Raw genomic sequence first — 10255 nt, 5'->3', positions numbered from 1 at the left:
GCCTTCACTGTGTCCCACAAGTTTTGGAATGTTGTACTGTCATTTTCATTTAATTGTAGAAACTGCCTAATTTCTTGTTTAATTTCACCTGTGACCCATTTGTTATTCAGGAGGATTCTATATAATTTCCATATGTTTATGACATTCTTGTGGCTTCTTTTGCATTGATTTCCAACTTCATTGCACATATGTTCTGATAATATACGTGGGACAACTTCAATTCCTTTGCATTTTCTTGGGCTAGTAGCACGTTCTATGGGGCTAGTAGGTGGTCTACTTTGGAGAACATCTTATATGCAGCTGAGAAGAATTTGTATATTCCTGTTGTGGGGTGGAACACTGTAGATATCTACTAAGTACATTTGTTCAGTTCAGTTCTTTTATCTCATTGTTGATTTTTCATCTAGTTTATCTGCCTTCTTGTGATCTCCCAATAAAATTGCATTAGTGCTTATTTGATTTTTCATGCCCATTAATATTTTTACATAGTTGGGTGCACTGGTATTTGTTGCCCATGTATTTATGATAGCTATTTCTTCCACTGGATTATTTCCTCTAGATGTAGTGACCTTCTTTATGTCTCTTAATCAGTTTGCTTGAAGTTCACATTGTCTACAAATAGAATAGCTACCACTGTTTTTCTCAGCTCTTGTCATATGCACTATTGTTATCTATGCTTTGACTGTCAGTCTGTGAAAAATTAAATGTGTTTCTTCTATGCAGCATATTGTTGCTTCTTGATCCATTTTTCCAGTCTGTGTCTTTTTTGATTGGTGAACTGAGACCATTCATATTAATGGCTATTACTGATATGCATTGACTTATCCTTGTCATGCTATTTTCCTGTAGTTGGCTCCACAATTTTTCCCTCTCTCTCTATTTAATTTTTTGCCTTGCCTACTGGATCGTTCATGAAGTTATAGCCCTTTTATCTCTTTCTGGAATGTCCTTCAAAACATTTTGGTGTGCTGGTTTGATGATCATAAATTTCCTCAGACGTTTGTTATGATTTTTTTTTTGCTGTTTGTTTTGTTCTGTGTTATTTCTCCATCAGTTTTGAAAGAATCTTGAATAGATCATAAATCTGGGTTGAAGATTGTTTCCTTTTATAACCTGAAACACGTCACTCTAGGCTTTCCTTGTCATAAGAGTTTTTGCTTAGAAGTCAGCTGTGATTCTGATGGGCTTTCCTTTATAGGTGATATGTTTCTTTTCCTAATAGCTCTTAAGATTCTGTTATTGTGATGAATTTCTGGAATCTTGACAATGATATGACTAACTATAGATTTTTTTATCGTGGATAATTGGAGTTCTATATACTTCACTTATCTGTATGTCAAATTCTTTTTCTCTACTAAGAAAGTTATATGTCATGATGTCTGTGAACAGTTTTCTTTTATACGTCAATTGTGCTATCTCTTGTTTTTTCATTAATTCAATCAATCTTAAGTTATTCTTTGGGGACTAGGGAGATAGCTCAGTGGTATAAGCACCTACCTGGCAAGCACAAGGACCAGGATTCAATCCCCAGTACTGCATGCCATGCCACCATGCTGGCCACCAAAACCAAGCATGGTGGTGCATACCTGTAATCCCAGAATTGGGGAGGATTAGACAGGAGGATCACTATGAGTCCAAGCTGTGTATTGTGACCCTGTACCAAGTTATTCTTCCTTACCTCATCTAGAAGCTGATATATTGATTTCTCATGTCCCTTGCTATTTTTAAGGAATCTTTATTTTTGTGATCACTAACCACAAGCCTGTCTTTCATAGCTGAGCTCCTGTCCTCACATTGGCTTAATTCGCTGATAATACTTTCAATGGAATTTTATTCTCCTGGATATCTGCTTAAGTCTACCTTATGGATTCTATTTCTTCCCTATGCTGATCATTTATAACTTTGTAATTTTATTAGAGACCTCTATTCTTTTGTCTGTATCTGCTCTAGAGTCATTACACATGGTTATCATTGTAGACACCATCTCTGCTGTTATCTGAAAATTTGTTTCTAATTCAATTATTTCTAGAGCCTCACTCAACTGTTTGGTTGTTACCACTTCAGAGAGGCCAGGTGGGCTGCTTTCAGATTGTTCCACCTCATTGTCCACTGGGTTTGCCTTTGGTGAACTAGATGACTTGGGTTGCATCTTGTTTAAGTGTCTTCTCATTTTATTTTCTTTTTTTAGTTTAATTCCTGGTGTCTTAGTTATTCTTCTGTCGTTGCTGGGACAAATACCCGACACTCAAAATGAAGGAAGGAAAGGTTTATTTAGCTCACAGTTACTGGAGGTTTCAGTCCATACTCAGCTGGGTCCAATGCAGAGCAGCACATAGCAGAGGGCAACCTTTCATGGCGGTGGCAAAGAGCAAGAGAGCAAGGGAGGGGTAGCAGCAGCTTAAGCAGCTAGCTTCTCTTCCCACCTTACATTGTAATGCAAATTATCTGCCCCAGGGTAGGAGAAGTACACCTATGGGTACTTCCCAGTACTTACCCACCTATGGGTAATCCCAGCAGTACTAAAACCCATAATCCCAGCCTTGGATCACACATAATCCCAGGGGATCATGAGTTAACACAAACTCTAGAAGTCCTCACCCCATGACTGCATGAGGCTTTGGGGGGACAGCTAGACACAAACCATAACACCTGGGGTGATTCTTGTAAGTTATGGGAGGTTGCTTTATTGCTAGTATTTAGAATCCTTAGGAAATGATTACTTCCCCAAGGTATCTTCCAGATGTAACTAGTTTTGGGAATTTGAATTTGTTTTAAGATCCTGCAGCTTCAATTTGTTGGGGGTGAGAAGGTGCTGCCTGTTTGACCCAGCCCCTGATTCTTTGGCACTCTGCCACAGTATTTTCTATGATCCTTAGTCAATTTAACTCTTGGACTATAGGAAGAATAGCTATTTAAAACAATTATATCACTTTAGCTAAAGTGGTACCATGAGCAATAATAGTAGCAATAATCACAGCCTAGAAAATTCAGATTGATCCAGCTAAGCATTAATTTGTCACCTTTAACCATATGAACTAGATTTGTAGTTATATAACAAAATCTAAAACAGACCTTAAAATTATGTGCAGTATATATACACTTACAATTATACCTTCAGGTGTTAAATTTTAAAAGTGGTTAGGAAGAGGATACAGAAGTGGGAGAAGAAAAAAGATTAGAAGTATCTTTCTAATACTTCTAATTAGAAAATGGAAAATGTTAATGTTGGGAAACTGGTGCAGAAGACCAGAGGGAAAGAAAACATAAAAAGAGAACAGAACAACCACAAAGAGGTTAGAAACCACATTCATGCTCATATGAAAACAAAATCAAGCAATGAAGGACAAAAAAAGAAAAACCACAACAAAAAAGTAAACAAGAGAGAGAAAGAAAAAAGTCTACTTTCAGGTTTATCTCTGCTGTCACTGGTAGACAACATATGGAAACAGAGTCCTGATCCATGTTGATTTATCCCAGTAAGCCAGCAGTAGATTTTTGGTGGGGAAGTGGATAATCTCAAGTAGATCTTGCATCTTCTAGCTGAGACCAGATTCTTTCAGCCTGCAGCCATCAGCATACCTTGGGCCTGATCCTCACTGGGAGCCACTAGATGGAGCCAGAAAGCCACTCTGACTTCTGAGCTCAGCTGGCCTTTCTCCAAGATGGCTCCCAGCCAGTTCCTCCCTCACACAGTATGACCAAAACTTCAGCATTCACCAACAGCTAGTGCAATCCTCCATCTCCACTGCTGCATCTCTCCATGGAGGTCTCTGGAGTCACAAGAAAACACTGTGTCCACAGGTTTGAACTGCTCCTCTGGTGACTATGAGTCTCATCTCAGGGAGAAGGTGCTGTCAGCTACCTCCTTCCTCCTCACTAAAGTTTCTCCATTCACTCTTTTCATGGGCTTCAATTCATGCCTCAGAGCCTTCCTGGGCCCAGGGGACCCACTTCCCTCCTCTTGTGTTCTTCTCATTGATATATTCCAGCATCTGGGTGACAATACTCAGAGAGGCTCTTTCTCTGCTGCTTACCATGCCACCATCTTGGTGCGTCCCCTACATTTTCTAGTAGAAAATGTTTGTGCTCTTAAAAAGCACAAGTTGACTAGTGCTTTAGTTGTCAACTTTAGTTGTCAACTTTAGTTGTCAGTTGGCTGTCTTCAAGGCAAGAGAGCATAATGGAAGAGTCTGATGGAAGAAACATACTCAGATCATGGCAGCCAGCAACTGGAGGTATACATTTTAACAGTAATTCCTACTTTATCCCCCTCACCTCCACCCCAAGGACCTTAGTAACTACCAGTCTGCTTTCTACCCCTATAAATTTGACTATTTTAAAGATCTTATATAATCAAATTGTATATTTGTCCTGTCATGCCTTGCATATATCACTTAGCAAGGTTCATCCAAGTTATAGAATATATTAGAATTTTATTCTTTTTCTAAGGCTTAAAAATGATTCTACTGAATGTTTATACCATATTGTACCCATTTGTTTTACTTTTCTGGTTGCTGATACAAAATGCCTGACACCCAAGGTTAAAGGAGGAAAGGCGTATTCAGCTCATAATTTGTGCAGGTATCAGTCCATAGTCAGTTGGTTCCAAGCAGGGTTGTGTGGCAGAAGAGCAACAACAGTTCATGGTGGAGAAAGATACAAAAGGCAAAAGTGAAGAGGAGGAGGAGGAGGAGGAGGAGGAATGGGAGGAGGAGGAAGACGAGAGACAGACAAGTTTCTTTCTGTCCCTTATATTGTATGTAAGTTACCCACTTTGGGGTGGGCATAGCACCTCATGCCCTTAATCCTAGCATTGGACCTTCAATCAATCACAAACTCTAGATTCACACATCTCTGAAAAGTCCTAAGACTGCAGGAGGCTTTGGAGGAACATTTCGACACAAAGCATCGCACCATTTATCAGCTGATGGGCATTTGGGTTGTTTTTAGCATTTTTTGTTTTTGTTCCTATTTGTTTTTGTTTTGAGACAGTGTTTCACTTTGTAGTCTAGTCTGGCCTCAAACTCATGGTGCTCCTCCTGCTTCAGGCACCACCATGCCCGGCTTGTCTCTAACTTTTGACTATTATGAATAACACTGTTATGAGCATTGTACAACTATGTATTCAGATCCTGCTTTTAACTTTTTGAATGGAATTGCTAGAATATGTGCCAATTTTATTTAATTATTTGAAGAACAACCATATTATTTCCTATTGCAGCTGCATCATTTTACATGCCTAACAGCAGTGCAAGAGGACTCCAATTTCTCCACATCCTCCTTAACATTTCTTGTAGCATGGAGGGGGTTTTTTGTTTGTTTATTTGTTTTTGCTAATAATCATATTAATGTGTGTGCAATTGTATTCATCAGCTTTCCCTTGGCTGGGATAATATACTTGGCACCCACGATTTAAAGGTGAAGTTTACCTTGGCTCACAATTTCACAGTATTCAGTGCATGTTTGGCTGGCTTCAAGGCAAAAACATCACATCAGAAGGGTATGGAGGAGCAAAGCTGTCTACTGCATGAAGGACAGGAAGCATAGCACAGGGAAAGAGCACAGGTGAGGAGGGTGCCAAGGAATGGATATATACCCCAGGTCATACCCCCATGGCTCACCCAGACACACCCAGAAGGGTGTTTTACTAATCTCTCAAGCCAATCAAGTTGACAGTCAAAACTACTGTCCCATAAGTAGGAAATACTTGTGGTGACTTGCATTTCCCTAGTTCTTAGTGATGTTGAACATCTTTCCATGTGTCTCTTGGTCATTTATATATCTTTCTTGGAAAAATGTTTACTCAAGTTCTTTGCCTATTTCTGAATTGCAATGTTTTGTTGTGTTGCAGGATATATGTTTTTACTGCTGTCTCTGCTACTCATCCTTTATCACATAAATGATTTGCACACATTCTTCTCTCATTTTTTACTCATTTGATAGTACAATTTGATGTACAAAAGTTTTTACATTTAACAAAATACAAGTTATCCACATTTTATGCTGTAGTGTGTACTTTTGCTGTGTTCCAAGAAATAATTCCAAAACCAATGTCATGAAGGTTTCCCCCTGCTTTCTTTTTAAGAGATTTATCATTTTCACTCTTATAATCCATTTTGAGTTAATTTTTTTATATTGTGTGAGCTGAAGACCCAAATTTACTCTGTGTGTGGATATCCCATTTTTCCCTAATTTTTGAGAAGACTGTCCTTTTAACATTGAATATTACTGGTACTCTTCATTGAAGAGAACAATCACTTGACCATATATGCAAGGATTTATTTCTGGGTTCTTTGGTTTGTTTCATTGTTCTGTGTGTCTAGATTCATACAACAATGTTTTGACTATTTAGTAAATTTTGAAATTAAAACAATGTGAGATGTTCAATTTGATTTTTTTCCAAAATTGTTTTGACTATTTAGGCCTCTTGAGAATATATACGAATTTTAGAATGTGTCTATTTCTGCAATGCAAAATACTATGGGGTTTTTTATGCAGATTTCCTATTTAGGTGATTGCATCATTTTTAAGTTAAAATGCTATCGACTTCAGTTACAGGACCCCTATTTCCAACTCAAGAACAGGGTAGATCCAGATACAGCTCAAGCAGGCTTCCCTTACTGTACAATTTCCTTGGCTCTTCCTCTGTGTCATCTGTCCCTGTGCTTGTGTCTCTCATAGTTCTAAGCCAGTCTCCCTGAGCACTGGCAACACTGGGCAGCATGCCTTCTCCTTTTGTTCAGCCACTTGGAAAGAAAAGTATCTTCTTCCACTACAGAAGAAAATGTACTCCCTATAATCTAATTGTACCAATTTAAATTAGATGTGTGCCCAATTACCAATAATGTTAAGGGCATATATTGATTAACTCAATCTCTGAATTAATTACAGGCAAGATGATAGAATTCCTATAACTGGTTCAAGTGAATCAGATTATACCATTGGCAGTAAGAATGAGGGCATCTTCATCAGTTGTAAAGGGGTAGAACAAATGGTTAATCAAAATTATGATTCTTTTGGAAAAGAAAAGGGTGAGGATAGATATTGGGTAGTCAATCAGTAGTGTACCCTAGACGTCTACCTCCATAATAAAATATATGTCACCCTTAATGGACTAAATCAAAATACTATGACATATTGATGGAAAAAAAATACTACTTTGGGTTTGAGGTGATTTTATTTAGTGATAGCATTAGAATTCCTAAGGAGATCAAACAAGCTCTGAAATCCTGAATTCAACCAAAGTAGAACAATGCTTGTGGCTCAAAATTGAGACATAATATTTTGTTTGAACAATATGAAGGTTTAGGATAATGGTACTGGTGTACTTGTGTAACACTTTAAATGTATCACAATTGCATTTTAATCTTTTCTAATTTGAACATACTTAGAATGTCACAACTGAAACAAAGAATACTGTCCACTTAGGGTTTTTAAATTCCCTTTTCCTTTTTTATGTATCACCATTTCATAAAAATATTCAACCCCTTTTAATGCATTCTGGCTTCAGAAAATTTGTTGCGATAACACTGAGAGGAATGGTGGAAAAAGTAGTATCTGCAAATTTCTGTTTGGAAAAGGAAAAACAAGCAATCATTTTGACAGTTCTTCCTGGATGAAATAATCTCATATGAATATTGAGAATAATTTTTCTTCTTTAAGAAATAATTTATATTTCTAAAATTGGAAGGAACATCAAAATATATTAATTAATTTTATTTTCAGATATAACTTAATTAAGACTATTTTTTAGATTTTTTAGTCTAATATAATCAAGCCAGTGTTTTACTGTTTAAAAAAATTAGATTAAAATACAGCACAAGCATTCTTTTTGTGCTATAAATGATGCCACTGACAATAGGCATTTCAAGAGTTGAAGCAGAGGTGGAAGAAGGGAGAAGAAAGGGGTAAAAAGATGTGTTGTGTATATGTACCAACTACCCATGATAAATGTAATCACTAGGTACTGTAAATATGTATTAATAAAAAACCACATCTTAATGAAAAAAAATTATGTAGAAAATTTTATAGTTCTTTGAGGAAGAACTACCTAGCAGATTAGTAAAGCTCTAGGTGTATCTGTGGATGATTGACATGTAGGCCAGCAAACTGAAAGAGGGAGACCTATCCCAGATATGGGTGGTGCCAGCCATTAGCCTCATAGCCTGGGAAGAGCCAAAAGAGGAAAAATTAAGTATCTCTCCTCTTGAAGGAGCACTATTCTTTGTCATTACCTTTGGGCATTCGTCTTCATTTTCATCAATGTTCTAACATAAATCCTTCAGTCCTCCTATGCAGAATCACTCTGGTGACTCTACAGTGAGCATCTAGTCCTTCAATCTTCTACTGCTACTGGATCCTCCTGAAATTTATTTCACAGTGCTCAGCCAACCAGGCACATAGAGGTCCCTGCAGCCATGATCTGAGGGGATGTGGCTACTGCTCAAGCTGGTTTCAGAACTCAGTGTCAATCACGGGGTGCTAGTTTTATAAGTAAGAATATAGGGGGCTGGGGAGATGGCTCAGTGGAATAACACTTCCCTGGCAAGTGCAAGGGCCTGAGTTCAATCCCTGGTTCCACCAAAAAAAAAAAAAAAGAAGAAGAAGAAGAAGAATACAGTAATTAAAGTTATACAGACTTCAGAGGCAGTGTGTTTTTGAGAGTGCAGTATATAAAGCTGTGAGAGTGAAGCCAAAGTGAAGCAGAGACCCCAAGTACTTGGAAAAACTAGGAACATGGAAAATCTTCTGAGGAAAGAATCAGGCAGTCAGTAGAGCTACCCCAAGGGAGAGGACATGAGCGTTGCAACCTGCAGCACCATAGGGCAGGGCTACCTAGGCTTATTGGAGCCGACATCTCACCACCACATGCTCCAGGTACCATATATGAAGCTACAGAATTTAGTGTTTGTCCTTTTGGGGTTTTTCTATTTGTTTGTTTGGTTTTGGTTTTTGAGTTTTGGGTTTTTTTGTTAGCTGAAGTTTTTTATTAACTCATAATTACTTGTCTTCTGGTTTGTTGAAGCAGTAAGTCAGACAACACTTGCCACAATAATGTCTGTCAAAGTGGCTGGCCATAGAAACTCCAGCACCACATTCATCTGAGGGGCACTCTCGACGAAGACGACTAACTTTGCCATTTTCATCACTTTATAGTATCTTAGGACAGCCAACTTAACCTTCTTTCTCTTATGCTTATTCTTCTTGGGAGTGGCGTAAGACTTCTTCTTCCTTTTCTTAGCACTACCACGGAGTCTCAACACAAGATGAAGAGTAGACTCCTTTTGAATGTTGTAATCAGACAAGGTCCGTCCATCTTCCAGTTGCTTACCAGCAAAGATCAGCCTTTACTGATCAGGAGGAATTCCTTCCTTATCCTGGATCTTGGCCTGTACATTTTCTATAGTGTCCAAGGGTTCAACCTCGAGCATGATGGTCTTCCCCATAAGGGTTTTCACAAAAATCTGCATCTTGGCGGCGGTTCCACCACAAATGGCAGATCTGAAAGCTGTCCTGTTGGGTTCTATTCTTGCTTTCACCCCATCCCTTCTTATCCCTCCATTTCTCCCTTTTGCAATAGAAATTGTACCACTGTATATGTCAGAAATGTTTAACTTCTTTCTCAGATGCTTACAACTAAGACTTTACTTTGTCTCAGAGAAGACTTTGAACCTGGACTTTTTAGCAATGCTAGAACTGTTAAGACTTTGCCAATACTTAAAGATGCACTAAATCACATTTTACATAAACAGTTGGACATGAATCTTTGGGGGACCTGGGGCAGAAAGTTGTGGGTTAGCACTAAAATGGTCTCCAAAGTCTCCCATGTTTAAAAGATGATTTAATCATATGTGTGTTATGAATACACTGATGGGTACAGTAGATGAATATGCTTTTACGAGGTGGGGTCTGCTTGGAGGTGGGTCATTGCGGGTGTGATCTGCAGGAGTATAATCTTCTTCCTGGATCCTCTCTTTTCTCTCTGCTTCCTGACTGCCATGAGTGGAACCTTTTCCTGTTGCGCCCCTATCCCATTCTTGTTTTTCCTTGGAACCAACCCATCATGGACTAAGTCTGTAAGCCAAAATAAATTTCTCTGCCTTTAAGTTGTGGGGGTCATCATATATATGAAATAAGTCACACCAGGAGAAATCCTATGTGTGTAAACAGTGTGGGAAAACTTTTAGTATACAATGAAATTGTGCTGTTTCCCATCTTACAAGATGGTGGGTGAAAAAACTGAGAAGCCAGGCAC

The 10255-nt window shown here is 38.4% G+C and overlaps 1 pseudogene; it reads right to left on the bottom strand.

Moving 5' to 3' along the window:
* Positions 1-8971: 8971 nt before the first annotated feature.
* On the bottom strand, positions 8972-9470 carry LOC105741677 (annotated as a pseudogene).
* Positions 9471-10255: the final 785 nt, after the last annotated feature.

This window comes from Octodon degus, unplaced genomic scaffold (genome assembly GCF_000260255.1).
Source record: "Octodon degus isolate 3935 unplaced genomic scaffold, OctDeg1.0 scaffold00019, whole genome shotgun sequence".
Taxonomy (NCBI): domain Eukaryota; kingdom Metazoa; phylum Chordata; class Mammalia; order Rodentia; family Octodontidae; genus Octodon; species Octodon degus.
Note: the sequence above shows the minus strand (reverse complement) of the source record. Positions and strands in the feature narration are given on the sequence as shown.